Genomic DNA, 21,390 nt, shown 5'->3' with positions numbered 1-21,390 from the left:
CCAGAGCTCAGCAGTGCTCTGGTAACTCTCTTTGTATATCTGGGCCTGTCAGTAAAATAAGTATATAAGTAAAATATTAATGAGTGAAGACAGAGTGTGTGAGAGCATGTGAGAGTTATAGACAGAGAAGGCGAGAAGAGGAATAGATGAGTTGGAAAAAGACCAGAATTCAAAAACCTCCTACAATGTGTTCACTGATGACAGGTTCAAACCTGGCTTGTAGAGATTGTAAGGTAGCAGCTCTCATGCCCACAGACCCCAGACAGCCCCAGCCTTCACCATATGCTGTACTACCAGACCTGATATGTGTGTGTGTGTGTCTGTCTATCTCTCTGTCTGTGTGTGTCTGTGTGTGCTCAGAACTCACCTATAGTAGTCTCAGAGCATGGGTGGCAAGGTAGCCAGCCTCACCTGCAACTTATGTACAGAGAACCTAGCTGGTTAGGGAAAGCCAGCTAGCCCAGATTCTGGCTAAGCAAGAATGCATATGCAAAGGGACTCCCATGTCTCACTACCCTGTGTTCACGATTCAATCTCACGCCTCACTATCATCCAAACACTGCCAACGTGGGAAGCTGGGGAACCCCTCAGAAATCAGGGGCAGGGACCTGTCCAGTCACGTTTGGCTGCATACTTAGCCTCCAGGCTCCCAATCCACTTCTCAGTGGACAGCAGATTACAAGGCCAGAAAGAACCTAGAGAGAGCTGTGTCTCAACATAGATGGGAACTGTGTTTGACAAAAAAATAGTGGATGAATCCGGTCCCTTACACCTACACTTTGGCTCTGGCTAAGGCAATTGCTCTTGTGGCCTCACATCCCTGATCATGGTGTCTTGGTGTCCACACATAACACTCAGAGAGATTCCCAGAAGTAGGCATGCATGAGTGGCCCATAGAATGTCGCTCTGCTTGCAGGAAGCACAAACACCCCGGGCCCTTGCTATGGAGAGACAAAAGGAAGATTGATGCCTCCATTGGCTGAATTAGGAGTTTCCAGTGGAGATCACAGCGCTGCACCTCACCTGAGGGCCTGGCTGCTGCTAATAAAGGCAAGTGGAAACACCTGTTACCACTTGGGCCCTGAGGACATACTCAGGAATCCATCCAGGAGCTAGAAGGCTGGCAGACCTCCTGTCCCCGGGATAGCTGTGCTCCTAGTTGGGAGGGCCTTCTGGCCAGAGGTGAGAATATTCCCTAGATACAAGAAAGAACTTCAGGTTTCAAAAGGATTTGAAAACCCCATGAGGCACTAGGAAAAGACATTTCACAGCCATCAACACACCGTCTTTTAGAACCCTGGAAGCTTCTGTTTTGCGTGGAAAATCTGGACACTGGTGTGGCCATAAGTAACACAGATCCTTTACATTCGGCTTAATAGAGGGAAAGCACAATGTGTGTGCCAGGGGGATAGAGTTTCACTTCTCTTGACCTGGGCTCTCATGGAATAAGGACAAGTGTGGTGCAGGAAATTAAGGAGGGCTGCATTTAGGCTGAGAGTCAACCTCAGGGCACTGGAGAATGGCAGTCAAGCACAGAGAGCCTGGACAGCTGCACCTTATGATGGACATATGCCTGTTAGCTGCAGCAGGATCGCTTTCTTTTCAGTTCCCCAATGTACTATGCCATATGCAGGAGACTAAATAATCCAAAGGGCAAAGAAAGGAAAATTTCAACACCAGGAAGTCCAAGATCACGATGCATGACTACCAATAAGGGCCCAGTGAAGAAGGCATGTAGAGACACTCAGTGAGAAGAATGACAGTGATAGAAAAGGACTGAAATTCTGGCCCTGTGTTGATCAGTGCCAGAGCACTGAAGACAAACCCTCCATGCCCATGCATACTTCTTACAAGAGGCATTGTTATTTTATGTTTGTGAGGAAAGGTTACACTTAAAACATGTAGGTCTTAGCCCACTCTGAGAAGCAAAACTTGGCCTGCAGCCTACTCTCCAAAACTGCCCTCGCCTCTCCAATTTGGAAGTAGAAGTAGTGATGCTCTAGCCAAAATGCAGGCTGGCATATTGCATCTCCTGGCCCAGCCTCAGACTGTCCTGTGTGCAGGGAACTGCACTATGTCTATTTCTTCATTGATTTACAGTTTTGGGATAGGACTTGGTGGACAACAAGAGAAAGAGGGAAATAGATGATTTGGCAGTGATAGTTTGTGCTGAGAGAGATGTGTAGAGTGATAAGAGGTAAACGAATGGCTCTGTGAGATGTCTCTCATGACTGTGGCTCAGAAGGGGCAGGTGTATCCACATTAGTACCCTAATCCAGAGCTGTTCAGGTCTCTAGCTAAAAAATATTTTCAGACCTCTACATGTTACATATATATATATATATATATATATATATATATATATATATATAGAGAGAGAGAGAGAGAGAGAGAGAGAGAGAGAGAGACTGATGTAGTTATTTTCTACAATGGATTTGATATGTCATTCAAACAATTGATTGCTAAAACCTGGAGAGAAGCTGTGCATCAAGAAAAGAATTGTCCAAAGGAGTAAAATGTCCAAATCATTAGCTATATGCAGCTCCAACGGGACTGAGCGAAAAAGCCTCGAGAATGATCTCATCCAGGAGACTCTCCACATGGACAGGCACCACAAGTTTCCTAGTCAGGCAACACACAGGGTAGCTGCTAGTTCCTAGAAAAAGCCTCAGGGCAAAAACCTCTCCCTCTTCAGTGTCTTTAGATCTGAAAAAAAGAAAAGCGACCAAGGGCCAAGGAGAGCTACAATGGTGTCAATATTGAGCTGTAAATCAGAATGTGCCTTGTTTTTTGCAAAAAATCACCTGTGCCACAGTGATTCAGTTGTTCTTTCCCTCTCTCCCTCTCTCACACACTCACACACACAGAAACACACACTGTCACAGTCACACACACACATACATCCATGGAGGCACAGGCATGAAATATATATAATGACTGATATATATATATATGTATATATATATGTACATATATGTATGTGTTTCTTTATTATAAACTATGAGGTATACTGGCATGGCTATGAGGAGACAGAGTATGGCTGTGCCAGAGAGACTTACAAAGCTGAGGCTCCCGAAACCTAGGTGAAATCGCCAAGAAAACAAGCCAGAGCTCAGCAGTGGCCTGGTAACTCTCTTTGTATATCTGGGCCTGTCAGTAAAATAATATATAAGTAAAATTTTAATGAGTGCAGACAGAGTGAGTGAGAGCCTGTGAGAGTCAGAGACAGAGAAGGCAAGAATAGAAACAGAAGAGTTGGAAAGAGACTAGAAGTCAAAAACCTCCCACACTATTCATACATGACAGTTTCAATCCTGGGTTGTAGAGATTGTAAGGTAGCAGTCTCTTGTCCACAGACGCCAGATAACCCCAGCCTTCACCATATGTGTGTAGTATTTATGACAGGAAATGTATTGTGAGTGTAAACTTCCCTTCAAATATAAGAGAAAAATCTATCAAGCAGAGGAAATGACCTCTCATCGAATATAGGACTAAATAAATCAATAAATATGCAAATAAATGGGGATGATCGAGGAGGATTTGAAAAAAATAAAAAATAAAGCACAGAAAGACCTGATTACAGCAGAAACATAGAAACCATCTGCTGAGAAACAGAGGGCTGCTTCAAAAATTCTGAGACATTTCAGAGTCCAGGGAAATTAATATTTCAGGAGAATGAAAATAAATTCATATTTCTTGAAGCTTACACTAGAGAAAGGAGGCAAGTTCTATACTATGATAATTTTAATAAGGATGCTGATAGAAATGCTATTAGAAAGGCTACCGGAAGGTTCTATTATTTATAATTGTATTGAATCCTGCTCCAGCTATGTGGCCAATTATTCATGAAAAAGAAGCTGTTATAAATGTGTTAATTCTGATTAAGATCAATTACATAGGTTGGCAATTCCAAAAATGACAGATATATATATACATATATATGTGTGTATTTATATATGAACATTTATATATATATATATATATATATATTTATTTATTATAAAGTCTGAGAGATACTGCCATGGATATAAGGAGACATAATATGGCTTGAGTCAAAGAGACTTACAAAGCTGAGGCTCAAGTAGCCCAGGTGAAAACACCAACAAAAAAGCCAGAGCTCAGCAGTGCTCTGGCAACTCTCTTTGTATATCTGGGCCTGTCAATAAAATAAGGATATAAGTAAAATATTACTGAGTGCAGACAGAGTGAGTGAGAGCATGTGAGAGTCAGAGACAGAGAAGTCGAGAAGTGAAATAGAAGAATTGAAAAGAGACCAGAATTCAAAAACCTCCTATAATGTGTTCATTAATGACAGGTTCAAACCTGGCTTGTAGAGATTGTAAGGCAGCAGCTCTCATGCCCACAGACCCCTGACAGCCCCAGCCTTCACCATATGCTGTATTACCAGACCTGACACTAATGTGTGTGTGTGTGTGTGTGTGTGTGTGTGTGTATGTGTCTGTCTGTCTGTGTGTCTGTGTGTGCTCAGAGCTCACTTGTAGTAGTCTCAGAGCATGGGTGTCAAGGTAGCCAGCCTCACCTGCAACTTATGTACAGAGAACCTAGCTGGTCAGGGCAAGCCAGGTAGCCCAGATTCTGGCTAAGCAAGAATGCGCATGCAAAGGGACTCTCATGTCTCCCTCTCCTGAGTTCCCGATTCAATCTCATGCCTCATTATCATCCAAACACTGCCAAGGGCATAAGCGGGGGCAACCCTCAAAATTCAGTGGCATGAGCCTGTCCAGTCACGTTTGGCAGCCTACTCAGCCTCCAGACTCTCAGTCCACTGCTCAGGGCAGCAGATTACAAGCCCAGAATGAACCCAGAAAGAGCTGTGTTTCAACATAGATGGGAAATGTGTTTGACCAAACCATAGTGGATGAACCCAGCCCCTCACACCTAGACTTTGGGTCCGGCTCAGGCAATTGTTCCTGTGGACTCACAATCCCTGATCATGGTGTCCTGATGTCCACACATCACACTCAGAGAGATTAGAAGTAGGCATGCATGACTGTCCCATACAAAGTCGCTCTGCTTGCAGGAAGCACAAACTCCCCGGGCCCTTGCTATGGATAGACAAAAGGAAGATGGATGCCTCCATTGGCTGAATTAGGAGCTTCAAGTGGAGATCAAGCACCGCCCATCACCTGACCACCTGGCTGCTGTTAAGAAATGCAATTGGAAACACCTTTTACACTTGGGCCCTGAGAACAGACTCAGGAATCCCTCAAGGAGCTACCAGGCTGACAGACCTCCTGACCCCGGCATAGCTGTGCTCCCAGTTGGGAGGGCCTTTGGGCCAGAGGTGAGAAAATTCCCTAGATACAAGAATGAACTTCAGGTTTCAAAAGGATTTGAAACCCCAGGAGGCAATTGGAAAAAACATTGCACAGCCATCAAAACACCCTCTTTCTGAACCCTGGAAGCTTCCGTTTTGCCTGTAAATCTGGACACTGGTATGGCCATTAGTACCACAGATACTTTACATTCATCCCAATAGAGGGAAAGCACAATGTGTGTGCCAGGGGGATAGAGTTTCACTTCTCTTCACCTGGGCTCTCATGGAATAATGACAAGAATACGGTGCAGGAAATTGAGGAGGGCTGCATTTAGGCTGAGTGTCAGCCACAGGTCCCTGGAGATTGCAGTCAAGCACAGAGGGCCTGGACAGCTGCAGCTGGAGATGGACATATGCCTGTTACCTGCAGCAGGATCACTGTCTCCTCAGTTCCCCTCTGTACTACGCCATATGCAGGAGACTGAATAATCTAAAGGGCAAAAAAGGAAAATGCAATACTAATCCATTGTGCATTGGTGTTACTGTCAAAAACAGTGCAGTAGTAGTTGTAGTTATGTGTAGTATCTGCAAAAGGAAATGTATTGTGTGTCAAAAGTTCCCTTCAATTATAAGAGAAAATCTATCAGGCAGAAGAAATGACCCCTCATGTCTTATGTGACTAAATATATAAATAAATATACAAATATATGGGGTGATCTAGGAGGATTTGAAAAAAATAAAAAATAAAAAAAAACAACAGGAAGATCTGATTACAGCAGAAATATAGAAAACGTCTGCTGAGAAACAGAGGGTTGCTTTAAAAATTTTCTGACACTTCAGGTTCCACGTAAATTAAGAATTCCCAAGAATGAAAAGAAAGAGCATACATATTGAAGCTTACACTAGAAAATGGAGGCAAGTTCTGTGCTATGATATTACAATAAGGATACTGATAGAAAGGCTATTAGAAATGCTCCTGGAAGGTTTATAATTTATAATTGTAGTGAATCCTGCTCCACCTATGTCACCAATTATTTATGAATAAGGAGGCTGTTATAAATGTGGTAATTCTGCATTAAGATCAAATAAAAAGGTCAAAAATTCTAAAATAACTGATATATATGTACATATATGTATGAGTATCTTTATTATCAACTATGAGGAATACTGGCATGGCTATGAGGAGACACAGTATGGCTTTTGCCAGAGAGTCTTACAAAGATGAGGCTCCAGAAATCTAAGTGAAATCGCCAACAAAACAATCCAGAGCTCAGCAGTGCCCTGGTGACTCTCTTGTATATCTGGGCCTGTCAGTAAAATAATAAATAGGTAAAATATTAATTAGTGCAGACAGAGTGATAGCCTGTGAGAGTCAGAGACAGAGAAGGCGAGAAGAGAAATAGAAGAGTTAGAGAAAGAGAGACACTGATGTAGTCAGTTTTCTACAATGGATTCGATATGACATTCAGACAATTGATTGCTAAAACCTGGAGAGAAACTGTGCATCAGGGAAATAATTGTCCAAAGGAGTAAAATCTCCAAATCATTAGCTATATGCAGCTCCATCGGGACCAATCAAAAAAGGCTAGAGAAGGAACTCATCCAGGAGACTCTCCACAAGGACAGGCTCCACAATTTTCCTAGTCTGGCAACACACACAGTGCATCTGCTAGTTCCCAGTGCAAGCCTCAGGGCAAAAACCTCACCGTCTTCAGTGTCTCAGAATTCAAAAACCTCCTACACTGTGTTCATTGATGACAGGATCAAACCTGGGTTGTAGAGATTGTAAGGCAGCAGTTCTCATTCCCACAGACCCCAGACAGCCCCAGCTTTCACCATATGCTGTACTACCAGACCTGACAGTAATGTGTGTGTATCTGTCTGTCTGTCTTTCAGATTGTGTGTGTCTGGGTGAGCTCAGAGCTCACCTGTAGTAGTCTCAGATCATGGGTGGCAAGGTAACCAGCCTCACCTGCAACTTATGTATAGAGAACCTAGCTGGTTATGGCAAGCCAGCTAGCCCAGATTCTGGCTAAGCAGGAATGCATATGCAAAGGGATTCTCATGTCTAAATCTCCTGAGTTCCCTTTTCAATCCCATGCCACACTATCTTTCATCAGGGGGAAGCTGGGGCACCCCTCAGTATTCAGGGGCATAAGCCCGTCCAGTCACATTTGGCTGCCTACTCAGCCTCCAGGCTCTCAGTCCACTGCTCAGGGCAGCAGATTACAAGCACAGACAGTACCCAAAAAGAGCTGTGTTTCAACATAGATGGGAACTGTGTTCGACCAAACAATAGTGGATGAACCGATCCCTTACACTGACCCTTTGGGTCCTGCCAAGGCAATTGCTCCTGTGGCCTCACATCCCTGATCATGAAGTCCTGGTGTCCACACATCACACTCAGAGAGATTCCCAGAAGTAGGCATGCATGAGTGCCCCGTACAAAGTCACTCTGCTTGCAGGAAGAACAAACTCCCCGAGCCCTTGCTATGGACAGTCAAAAGAAAGATGGATGCCTCCATTGGCTGAATTCGGAGCTTCCAGTGGAGATCACAGCACCGCCCCTCACCTGAGGGCCTGGCTGCTGCTAATAACGGCAATTGGAAACACCTGTTACCACTTGGGCACTGAGGACATACTCAGGAATCCCTCAAGGAGCTAGCAGGCTGGCAGACCTCCTGACCCCGGGATAGCTGTGCTCCGAGTTGGGCAGGCTTCTGGCCAGAGGTGAGAATATTCCCTAGATACAATAAAGGACTTCAGGTTTTAAAAGGATTTGAAAACCCCATGCAGCACTTGGTAAAGACATTTCACAGCCATCAAAACACCCTCTTTCAGAGCCCTGGAAGCTTCCATTTTGCGTGGAAAATCTGGACACTGGTGTGGCCATCAGTACCACAGATCCTTTACATTCGGCTTCATAGAGGGAAAGCACAATGTGTGTTCCAGGGGGATAGAGTTTCACTTCTCTTCACCTGGGCTCTCATGGAATAAGTACAAGGACGCTTTGCAGGAAGGTGATGAGGGCTGCATTTAGGCTGAGTGACAGCCTCAGGGCCCTGGAGAATGGGAGTCAAGCACAGAGGGCCTGGACAGCTGCAGCTGCAGATGGACATATGCCTGGAACCTGCAGCAGCAACTATGTCTCCGCAGTTACCCTCGGTACTACACCATGTGCAGGAGATTAAATAATCCAAAGGCCAAAGAAAGGATAATTTCAACACTAGGATGACTGAGTTCACTTTGCATGCACTGACTTCCAGTAAGGGCCCAGGCAAGAACGCTCGTAGAAACAGTCAGAGAGACAGAATGACAGAGACAGAAAAGGACTGAAATTCTGTCCCTGTGTTGATCAGTGCCAGAGCACTGAAGACAAACCCAACATGCCCATGCATACTTCTTACAAGTGGCATTTCTATTTTATGTTTTTGAGGAAAGGTAACACTTAGAACATCTAGGTCTTAGCCCACTCTGAGAAGCATTCAGCTCCAACTATATGGCCAATTATTTCTGAAAATCTAGGCTGCTATAAATGTGGTAATTCTGAATTAAGGTCAAATACATAGGTAGACAATTCTAAAAATGACAGATATATAAATATATGTGTATATATATGTATATCTTTATTATAATCTCTAAGTGATACTGGGATGGAATGGAGGCGAATATAACTTGTGTCAGAAAGACTTACAAACTGAGGCTCCAGTAGCCTAGGTGAAATCACCAACACAACAAGCCAGAGCTCAGCAGTGCTCTGTTAAATCTATTTGTATATCTGGGACTGTCAGTAAAATAAGTATATAATTAAAATATTAATGAGTGAAGACAGAGTGTGTCAGAGCATGTGAGAGTTAGGTACAGAGAAGGTGAGAAGAGAAAAAGATGAGTTGCAAAGAAAACAGAATTAAAAAACCTCCTACACTGTGTTCATTTATGACAGGGTCAAACCTGGCTTGTAGAGATTGTTAGACAGCAGCTTTCATGCCCACAGACCCCAGACTTCCCCAGCCTTCACCATATGCTGTACTACCAGACCTAACAGTAATGTGTGTGTGTGTGTGTATGTGTGTGTGTGTGTCTGTGTGTGCTCAGAGCTCAGCTGTAGTAGTCTCGGAGCATGGGTGTCAAGGTAGCCAGCCTCACCTGCAACTTGTGTACAGAGAAACTAGCAGGTCAGGGCAAGCCAGCTAGCCCTGATTCTGGCTAAGCAAGAATTCCAGAGAACTATGTGGAAGCCCTGGACCTCATTTTGAGCCCCTGATCACCACTTACCCAGCTAGGGAAAAGCTGGGCTACTGGAAAATCAGAGCTGCAGCTGTCTCTTTGTCTATATTCCTGCTTGGGTCCTGCTCTCTCAATTTATGACTGTTTCTTTCTCCTCAATAAGAAAGTTACAAATGATGTACAGAAATAAAGGGAAAGTGGCAAAAATTACCTCCGTGCAAACTATTACATGTAACTGTTGACTGTAAAACATTCCTCCCCCAAGAAAGAACAGAATAAATATTTGTGAGGTTAAAAACATTGTACGTTAAATAGGGAACATTCTTTAGAGCCATGCAATACTAATCCATTGTGCATTGGATGTCACTGTCAAAAACAGTGCAGTAGTAGCTGTAGTAGTGTGTAGTATCTGCAAAAGGAAATGTATTGTGTGTCCAAAGTTCCCTCAATTATAAGAGAAAATCTATCAGGCAGAAGAAATGACCCCTCTTGTGATATCGGACTAAATATATAAATAAATATGCGAATATATTGGGATGATCTAGGCGGATTTGAAAAAATAAAGAATAATAAACACCACAGGAAGACCATAGGTCGACAATTCTAAAAATGACAGATATATATGCTTATTTATATATGTATGTGGATGTATATCTTTATTTTAAAGTCTGATCAGATACTGCCATGGATATGAGGAGAAAGAATATGGCTTGTGTGAGAGAGACTTACAAAGCTGAGGCTCAAGTAGCCTAGGTAAAATCACCAACAAAAAAAGCCAGAGCTCAGCAGTGCTCTGGCAATTCTCTTTGTATATCTGGGCCTGTTAATAAAATAAGGATATAAGTAAAATATTACTGAGTGCAGACAGAGTGAGTGAGAGCCTGTGAGAGTCAGAGACAGAGAAGGAGAGAAAAGAAATAGAGGAGTTGGAAATAGACCAGAAGTCAAAAAACCCCTAGACTGTGTTCATTCATGACAGGTTCAAACGTGGGTTGTAGAGATTGTAAGGCAGCAGCTCTAATGCCCACAGACCCCAGACAACCCAAGCCTTCACCATATTGTGTAGTATATGCCCCAGGACATGCATTGTGCGTCAAGAGTTCCCTTCAAATATAAGAGAAAATATATCAAGCAGAATAAATGACCCTCATGTGATACTGACTAAATAAATAAATATGCAAATAAATGGGGATGATTTGATGGTCTTCAAAAAATAAAAATAATGAAAACAAAAACCACAAGAATACCTGATTACAACAGAAACATAGAAACCATCTGCTGAGAAACAGAGGGTTGCTTCAAAAATTCCCTAACACTTCAGGGTCCATGGAAATTAAGATTTCCGGAAAAAGAAAACAAACACATACATATTGAAGTTACATTAGAATAAGGAGGGAAGTTCTGGGCTATGATAATTACAATAAGGATGCTGATAGAAACACGATTAGAAGTGCTACTGGCCTACTCAGCCTCCAGGCTCTCAGTCCACTTCTCAGGGAAGCAGATTACAAGCACACAAAGTACCCAGAAACAGCTGTGTTTCAACATAGATGGGAACTGTGTTTGACCAAACAATAGTGGATGAACCCGGTCCCTTACAACTACCCTTTGGGTCCGGCTAAGGCAATTGCTTCTGTGGCCTCACATCCCTGATCATGGTTTCCTGGTGTCCACGCATCACACCCAGAGAGATTCCCACAAGTAGGCATGCATGAGTGTCCTATACAATGTCTCTCTGCTTGCAGGAAGGACAAACTCCCCTGGCCCTTGCTATGGACAGACAAAAGAAAGATGGATGCCTCCATTGGCTTAATTCGGAGCTTCCAGTGGAGATCACAACCCCGCACCTCACCTGAGGGCCTGGCTGCTGCTAATAAAGGCAATTGGAAACACCTGTTACCACTTGGGCCCTGAGGACATAATACTCAGTAATCCCTCCAGGAGCTAGCAGGCTGGCAGACCTCCTGACCCCGGGATAGCTGTGCTCTGAGTTGGGTGGCCCTTCTTGCCAGAGGTGAGAATATTTTCAGGATACAAGAAAGAACTTCAGGTTTCAAAAGGATTTGAAAACCCAATGAGGCACTTGTAAAAGTCATTTCACAGCCATCAAAACAACCTCTTTCAGAACCCTGGAAGCTTCCGTTTTGCATGGAAAATCTGGACACTGGTGTGGCCATCAGTACCACATATCCTTTACATTTGGCTTAATAGAGGGAAGGCACAATGTTTGTGCCAGGGGGGTAGAGTTTCACTTCTCTTCACCTGGGCTCTCATGGATTAAGGACAAGGACGCTGTGCAGGAAGGTGAAGAGGGCTGCATTTAGGCTGAGTGTCAGCCTCAGGGCCCTGGAGAATGGGAGTCAAGCACAGAGGGCCTGGACAGTTCCAGCTGGTGATGGACATATGCCTGGTACCTGCAGCAACAACACTGTTTCCACAGTTCCCCTCTGTACTACACCATGTGCAGGAGACTAAATTATCCAACGGGCAAAGAAAGGAAAATTTCAACACCAATGATGACTGAGTTCAAGATGCATGCACTGACATCCAGTAAGGGCCCAGGGAAGAAGGCACATAGAGACAGTCAGAGAGACAGAATGACAGAGACAGAAAAGGACTGAAATTCTGGCCCTGTGTTGATCAGTGACAGAGCACTGAAGACAAACACTCCATGCCCAAGCATACTTCTTACAAGTGGCATTGCCTTTTTATGTTTTCGAGGAAAGGTAACACTTAGAACATCTAGGTCTTAGCCACTCTGAGAAGCAACACTTGGCCGGCAGCCCACTGTCCAAAACTTCCCCCGCTTCTCCAAATTGGAAGTAGTCTTAGTGATGCTCCAGCCAAGATGCAGGCTGTCGTATTGAATCTCCCTTGTCCAGCCTCAGCCTGTCCTGTGTGCAGGGAACTGCACTATCTCTATATCTTCTTTGATTTACAGTTTTGGGATAAGACTCAGTGGACAAAATGAGCAAGAGGGAAGTAAATGATTTGGCAGCAGCAGTTTTGCTGAAAGAGATTTGTAGAGTGATAAACGATATGGCTCTGTGATATGTCTCTCATGACTGTGGCTCAGAAGGGCCAGGTGTATCCACTTTACTACACTAATCCAGAGCTGTGCAGGTCTCTAGCTATAAAAAATATTTTCAGACCTCTACATATTATATATATAGAGAGAGAGACAGAGAGAGAGAGACACTTATGTAGTCATTTTCTACAATGGATTCGATATGACATTCAGACAATTGATTGCTAAAACCTGGAGAGAAACTGTACAACAGGAAAAGAATTGTCCAAAGGAGTAAAATCTCCAAATCATTAGCTATATGCAGCTCCATCGGGACCGATCGAAAAAGGCTCAGAAGGAACTCACCCAGGAAACTCTCCACATGGACAGGCACCACAAGTTTCCTAGTCAGGCAACACACAGGGCAGCTGCTAGTTACCAGTGCAAGCCTCAGGGCAAAACCTCTCCCTCTTCAGTGTTTCAGAATTCAAAAACCTCCTACACTGTGTTCATTGATGACAGGATCAAACCTGGCTTGTAGAGATAGTAAGGCAGAAGCTCTCATGCCCACAGACCCCATACAGCCCCAGTCTTCACCATATGCTGTACTATCAGACCTGACAGTAATGTGTGTGTGTTTGTGTGTCTGTTTGTCTGTCTGTGTGTGTCTGTGTGTGCTCAGAGCTCACCTGTAGTAGTCTCAGAGCATGGGTGTCAAGGCTTAGCCAGCCTCACCTGCAACTTATGTACAGAGAACCTAGATGGTCAGGGCAAGCCAGCTAGTCAGGATTCTGCCTAAGAAAGAATGCCAGAGAACTATGTGGAATCCCAAGACCCCATTTTGAGTCCCTGGTCATCACTTACCCAATTAGGGAAAAGCTGGGCTATTGGCAAATCAGAGGTTTAGGTGTCTCTCTGTCTCTCTTCCTGCTTTGGCCCTGCTCTCTCAATTTATGACTGTTTCCTTCTCCTCAATAGGAAAGTTACAAATGATGTACATAAATACAGGGAAAGAGGGAAAAATTACCCCCTTAGCCACTATAACATGTAACTGTTGACTGTAAACCATTCATCCCCCAAGAAAGAGCAGAATAAATATTTTTGAGGTTAAAAACATTATAGGTTGAATAGGGAACATTCTTACAATACTAATACAATGTGCATTGGATGTCACTGTCAAAAACAGTGCAGTAGTAGTTGTAGTAGTGTGTAGTATCTGCAAAAGGAAATGTATTGTGTGTCCAAAGTTCCCTTCAATTATAAGAGAAAATCTATCAGGCAGAAGAAATGACCCCTCTTGTGATATCGGACTAAATATATCAATAAATATGCAAATATATGGGGATTATCTAGGAGGATTTGAAAAAATTAAAAAATAATAAAAACCACAGGTAGACCATAGGTCAACAATTCTAAATATGACAGATATATATGTGTATTTATAAATGTATATGAATGTATATCTTTATTATAAAGTCTGAGAGATACTGCCATGGATATGAGGAGACAGAATATGGCTTCTGTCAGAGACTTACAAAGCTGAGGCTCCAGTAGCCTAGGTGAAACCACCAACAAAACAAGCCAGAGCTCAACAGTGCTCTGGCAACTCTTTGTATATCTGGGCCTGTCAATAAAATAAGGATATAAGTAAAATATTACTGAGTGCAGACAGAGTGAGTGAGACCCTGTGAGAGTCAGAGACAGAGAAGGAGAGAAAAGAAATAGACTGGGAAATAGACCAGAAGTCAAAACCCCCTAGACTGTTTTCATTCATGAGAGGTTCAAACCTGGGTTGTAGAGATTGTAAGGCAGCAGCTCTAATGTCCACAGACCCCAGACAATCCAAGCCTTCACTATTTGTGTGTAGTATTTGCCCCAGGAAATGTATTGGGCGTCAAGAGTTCCCTTCAATTATAAGAGAAAATATATCAAACAGAATAAAGGACCCTCATGTGATACCTGACTAAATAAATAAATATGCAAATAAATGGGGATGATTTAGGAGGACTTGAAAAAATAAAAATAATGAAAATAAAAACCACAAGAAGACCTGATTACAGTAGAAACATAGAAACCATCTGCTGAGAAACAGAGGGCTGCTTCAAAAATTCCCTAACACTTCAGGGTCCAAGGAAATTAAGATTTCTGGAAAAAGAAACCAAACACATACGTATTGAAGCTTACATTAGAAAAAGGAGGGAAGTTCAGGGCTATCATAATTACAATAAGGATGCTGATAGAAACACGATTAGAAATGCTACTGGAAGGTTCTATTATTTATAATTGTATTGAATACTGCTCCAGCTACATGGCCAATTATTTCTGAAAAACTAGGCTGTTATAAATGTGGAAATTCTGATTTAAGGTCAAATACATAGGTAGAAAATTCAAAAAATGACATATATATATATAAATATATGTTTATATATATGTATGTATCTATTTATTATAAACTCTGCGTGATACTGGCATGGAAATGAGCTGAGAAAATATGGCTTGTGTCAGAAAGACTTACAAACTGATGCTCCAGTATCCTAGGTGAAATTGCCAACAAAACAAGCCAGAGCTCAACAGTGCTCTGGAAACTCTCTTTGTATATCTGGGCCTGTCATTAAAATAAGTATATAAGTAAAATATAAATGAGTGAAGACAGAGTGTATGAGAGCATGTGAGAGTTAGAGACAGAGAAGGCAAGAAGAGAAATAGATGAGTTGGAAAGAGACCAGAATTCAAAAACCTCCTACACTGTGTTCATTGATGACAGGTTCAAAGCTGGCTTTTAGAGATTGTAAGGCAGCAGCTCTCATGCCCACAGAACCCAGACATCCCCAGCCTTCACAATAAGCTGTACTACCAGACCTGACAGTAATGTGTTTGTGTTTGTGTGTCTGTCTGTGTGTGTCTCTGTGTGCTCAGAACTCACCTATAGTAGTCTCAGAGCATGGGTGGCAAGGTAGCCAGCCTCACCTGCAATTTATGTACAGAGAACCTAGCTGGTTAGGGAAATCCAGCTAGCCAAGATTCTGGCTAAGCTAGAATGCATATGCAAAGGGATTATCATGTCTCACTCTACTGAGTTCCTGATTCAATCTCATGCTTCACTATCATCCAAACACTGCCAACGTGGTAAGCTGGGGCACCCCTCATAATTCATGGGCATGAGCCTGTCCAGTCACGTTTGGCTGCCTACTCAGCCTCCAGGCTCTCAGTCCACTGCTCAGGGCAGCAGATTACAAGCCCAGAAAGAACCCAGAAATAGCTGTTTCAACATAGATGGGAACTGTGTTCGACCAAGCAATAGTGGATGAACACAGCCCCTTACACCTACCCTTTGGATCCAGCTAAGGCAATTGCTTCTTTGGCCTCACAATCTCTGATCATGGTGTCCTGTTGTCCACACATCACACTCAGAGAGATTCCCAGAAGTAGGCATGCGTGAGTGTCCCATACAAAGTCAGTCTGCTTGCAGGAAGCACAAACTCCCCAGGCCCTTGCTATGGAGAGACAAAAGGAAGATGGATGCCTCCATTGGCTGAATTAGGAGTTTCCAGTGGAGATCACAGCCCCGTGTGGCCATTAGTAACACAGATCCTTTACATTCGGCCCTATAGAGGGCAAGCACAGAGTGTGTGCCAGGGGGATAGAGTTTCACTTCTCTTGACCTGATCTCTCATGGAATAAGGGCTAGGATGCGGTGCAGGAAGGTGAGGAGGGCTGCATTTAGGCTGAGTGTCAGCCTCAGGGCCCTGGAGAATGGGAGTCAAGCACAGAGGGCCTGGACAGTTCCAGCTGGTGATGGACATATGCCTGGAACCTGCAGCAACAACACTGTATCCACAGTTCCCCTCTGTTTTACACCATATGCAGGAGACTAAATAATCCAAAGGGCAAAGAAAGGAAAATTTCAACAGCAGGATGACTGAGTTCACGATGCATGCACTGACTTCCAGTAAGGGTCCAGTGAAGAAGGCATGTAGAGACAGTCAGAGAGACAGAATGAGTGAGACAGAAAAGGACTGAAATTCTGGCCCTGTGTTGATCAGTGCCAGAGCACTGAAGACAAACCCTCCATGCCCATGCATACTTCTTACAAGTGGTATTGCTATTTTATGTTTATGATGAAAGTAACACTTAGAACATCTAGATCTTAGCCACTCTGAGAAGCAACACTTGGCCTGCATCCCACTCTCCAAAACTGCCCTTGCCTCTCCAAATTGGAAGTAGTCTTAGTGATGCTCCAGACAAGATGCATTCTGACGTATTTCATCTCTTGGTCCAGCCTCAGCCAGTCCTGTGTGCAGAAAACTGCACTATGTCTATTCGTTCTTTGATTTACACTTTTGGCATAGGACTTGGTGGACAAAAATAGCAAGAGGGAAGTAGATGATTTGGCAGCTGTAGTTTGTGCTGAGAGAGATTTTTAGAGTGATAAGAGGTATATGAATGGCTCTGCGAGATGTATCTCATGACTGTGGCTCAAAAGGGCCAGGGGTTTCCACACTGCTACCCTAATCCTGAGCTGTGCAGGTCTGTAGCTAAAAAATATTTTCAGACCTCTACATGTTACATATATATATATATATATATATATATATATATATATATATATATATATATATAGAGAGAGAGAGAGAGAGAGAGAGAGAGAGAGAGATACTGATGTAGTCATTTTCTACAATGGATTCGATATGACATTCAAACAATTGATTGCTAAAACCTGGAGGGAAACTGTGCATCAGGAAAAGAATTGTCCAAAGGAGCAAAATCTCCAAATCATTAGCTATATGCAGCTCCAATGGGACCAATCGAAAAAAGCTCGAGATGAACTCATCCAGGAGACACTCCACATGGACAGGCTCAAAAGTTTCCTAGTATGGCAGCACACACAGGACAGCTGCTAGTTCCCAGTGCAAGCCACAGGGCAAAAACCTCTCCCTCTTCAGTGTCTTCACATCTGAAAAGAAGAAAAGTGTCCAATGGCCAAGAAGACTATAATGGTGTCATATTGAGCTGTAAATCAGAATGTGCCAAGTGTTTTGCACAAAATCACCTGTGCCACAGTGATTCTGTTGATCTCTCTGTCTCTTCCCCCCTCACACACACACACACACAAACACACACTCTCACTGTCACACACAGGCACACCTCCACAGAGGCACAGGCACCAGCGGAGTTATACACATGCGCACTGTACAGCTTCTGCAAGGCAGGGCCCTGGGATGAACCCTGCTTCCAACTTCCTGAAAGCATGCCCAGCCTTTTGAGGCCAGCTCTGAGCTCCCATTGGCGGGCTTCCTTCAGAAGGCCTGCCCACAGGTCGCCAGCCAGGCTCTCCTTGACCAGACGCATAGGCCACGCCCAGAACCCCTGCCAGAAATCTCATTGGCCAGTGTGCTTGGACACGCCCAGGAGGGTCAGGTCCCCTAGTCAGTGATAGGCCAGCAGCTTTGAGTACCATGAGTGAAGACAGAGTTTGTGAGAGCATGTGAGAGTTAGGGACAGAGAAGGCAAGAAGAGAAATAGTTGAGTTGGAAAGAGACCAGAATTCAAAAACTTCCTACACTGTGTTCATTGATGACAGGTTCAAACCAGGCCTGTAGAGATTGTAAGGCAGCAGCTCTCATGCCCACAGACCCCAGACAGCTCCAGCTTTCAGCATATGCAGTACTACCAGACCTGACAGTAATGTGTGTGTGTGTGTGTGTGTGTGTGTGTGTGTCAGTCTCTCCCTCTCTGTGTGTCTGTGTGTGTTCAGAGCTCACCTGTAGTAGTCTCGGAGCATGGGTGTCAAGGTAGCCAGCCGCACCTGCAACTTGTGTACAGAGAACCTAGCTGGTCAGGGCAAGCCAGCTAGTCCAGATTCTGGCTAAGCAAGAATGCCAGAGAACTATGTGGAAGCCCTGGACCCCATTTTGAGACCCTGGTCAACACTTACCCAGCTATGGAAAAGCTGGGCTAGTGGCAAATCAGAGCTGCAGCTGTCTCTATGTCTCTCTTCCTGCTTGGGCCCTGCTCTATCAATTTATGTCTGTTTCCTTCTCCTCAATAAGAAAGTTACAAGTGATGTACATAAATACAGGGAAAGTGGGAAAATTACACACTTGCCCACTATTACATGTAACTGTTGACTGTAAAGCATTCATTCCCAAGAAAGAACAGAATAAATATTTGGGAGGTTAGAAATATTGTAGGTTAAATAGTGAGCATTCTCTAAAGCCATGCAATACTAATCCATTGTGCATTGGATGTCACTGTCAAAACAGTGCAGTAGTAGTTGTAGTAGTGTGTAGTATCTGCAAAAGGAAATGTGTTGTGTGTCCAAAGTTCCCTTCAATTATAAGAGAAAGTCTATCAGGCAGAAGAAATGACCCCTCATGTGATATTGGCGATGATCTAGGAGGATTTGAAAAAAATAAAAAATAAAAACAAAAACCACTGGAAGACTTGATTACAGCAGAAATATAGAAAACGCCTGGTGAGAAACATAGGGCTGCTTCAAATATTCCCTGACACTTCAGGGTCCAGGCAAATTAAGAATTCTGGAGAATGAAAATAAACGCATACTTATTGAAGCTTACACTAGAAAATGGAGGCAAGTTCTGTGCTATGATAATTACAATAAGGATACTCATAGAAAGGATATAGGAAATGCTCCTGGAAGGTTTCTAATTTAAAATTGTAGTGAATCATGCTCCAACTATGTGACCAATTATTTATGAATAAGAAGGCTGTTATAAATGCAGTAATTCTGCGTTAAGATCAAATATAAAGGTCAACAATTCTAAAAATAACTTATATTTATATATGTATATATATGTACATATATGTATGTGTATCTTTATTATCAACTATGAGGGATACTGGCATGGAAATGAGGAGACAGAGTATGGTTTGTGCCAGAGAGACTTACAAAGCTGAGGCTCCAGAAACCTAGGTGAAATCGCCAACAAAATAAGCCAGAGCTCAGCAGTGCCCTGGTGACTCTCTTTGTATATCTGGGCATGTCAGTAAAATAATATATAAGTAAAATATTAATGAGTGCAGACAGAGTGAGTGAGAGCCTGTGAGAGTCAGAGACAGAGAAGGCAAGAAGAGAAATAGAAGAGATGGAAAGAGACCAGAAGTCCAAAACCTCCCACACTGTGTTCATACATGACAGGTTCAATCCTGGGTTGTAGAGATTGTGAGGCAGCAGTCTCATGTCCACAGACCCCAGACAACCCCAGCCTTAACCATATGTGTGTATTATTTACCACAGGAAATGTATTGTGAGTGTAAACTTCCCTTCAATTATAAGAGAAAATCTATCAAACAGAAGAAATGACCCCATATGTGATACCTGACTAAAGAAATAAATATGCAAATAAATGGGGATGATCTAGGAGGACTTGAAAAAATAAAAAAAAATAAATAAAAACAAAAACCACAAGAAGACCTGATTACAACAGAAACATAGAAACCATCTACTGAGAAACAGAGGGCTGCTTCAAAAATCCCCTAACACATCAGGGTCCAGGGAAATTAAGATTTCCGGAGAAAGAAAACAAACAGAATATGGCTTGTGACAGAAAGACTTACAAACTGAGGCTCCAGTAGCCTAGGTGAAATCGCCAACACAACAAGCCAGAACTCAGCAGTGCTCTGCTAACTCTCTGTGTATATCTGGGCCTGTCAGTAAAATAAGTATATACGTAAAATATTAATGATTAAAGACAGAGTGTGTGAGAGCATGTGAGAGTTATAGACAGAGAAGGCGAGAAGAAGAATAGATGAGTTGGAAAGAGACCAGAATTCAAAAACCTCCTACAATGTGTTCATTGATGACAGGTTCAAACCTGGCTTGTAGAGATGGTAAGGTAGCAGCTCTCATGCCCACAGACCCCAGACAGCCCCAGCTTTCACCATATGCTGTACTACCAAACATGATATGAATGTGTGTGTGTCTGTCTATCTCTCTGTCTGTCAGTGTGTGTCTGTGTGTGCTCAGAACTCACCTATAGTAGTCTCAGAGCATGGGTGGCAAGGTAGCCAGCCTTACCTGTAACTTAAATACAGATAACCTACCTGGTTAGAGAAAGCCAGCTAACCCAGATTCTGGCTAAGCAACAATGCATATGCAAAGGTACTCTCATGTCTTGCTCTCCTGAGTCCCCGATTCAATCCCATGCCTCACTATCATCCAAACACAGTAAACGGGGGAAGCTGGGGCACCCCTCAGAATTCAGGGGCAGGACCCTGTCCAGTCACGTTTGGCTGCATACTCAGCCTCCAGGCTCCCAGTCCACTTCTCAGGGCAGCGGATTACAAGCCCAGAAAGAACCCAGAAAGAGCTGTGTCTCAACATAGATGGGAACTGTGCTTGACCAAACAATAGTGGATGAACCCGGCCCCTTACAACTCCCCTTTGGGATCAGCTTAGGCAATTGCTCCTGTGGCCTCACAATCCCTGATCATGATGTCCTGGTGTCCACACATCACACGCAGAGAGATTCCCAGAAGTAGGCATCCATGAGTGTCCCATACATAGACGCTCTGATTGCAGGATGCACAAACTCCCTGGGTCCTTGCTATGGAGAGACAAAAGGAAGATGGATGCCTCCATTGGCTGAATTAGGAGTTTCCAGTGGAGATCACAACCCCGCCCCTCACCTGAGGGCCTGGCTGCAGCTAATAAAAGCAATTGGAAACACATGTTACCACCAGGGACCTGAGGACATAATACTCAGGAATCCCTCCAGGAGCTAGCAGGCTGGCAGACCTCCTGACCCTGGGAAAGCTGTGCTCCCAGTTGGGAGGGCCTTCTGGCCTGAGGTGAGAATATTCCCTAGATACCAGAAAGAACTTCTGGTTTCAAAATGATTTGAAACCCCATGAGGCA

Source organism: Erinaceus europaeus (assembly GCF_950295315.1).
Source record: "Erinaceus europaeus chromosome 6 unlocalized genomic scaffold, mEriEur2.1 SUPER_6_unloc_39, whole genome shotgun sequence".
NCBI classification, from domain to species: domain Eukaryota; kingdom Metazoa; phylum Chordata; class Mammalia; order Eulipotyphla; family Erinaceidae; genus Erinaceus; species Erinaceus europaeus.
The sequence above is the reverse complement of the archived record's forward strand: the minus strand, read 5'-3'. Positions refer to the sequence as shown.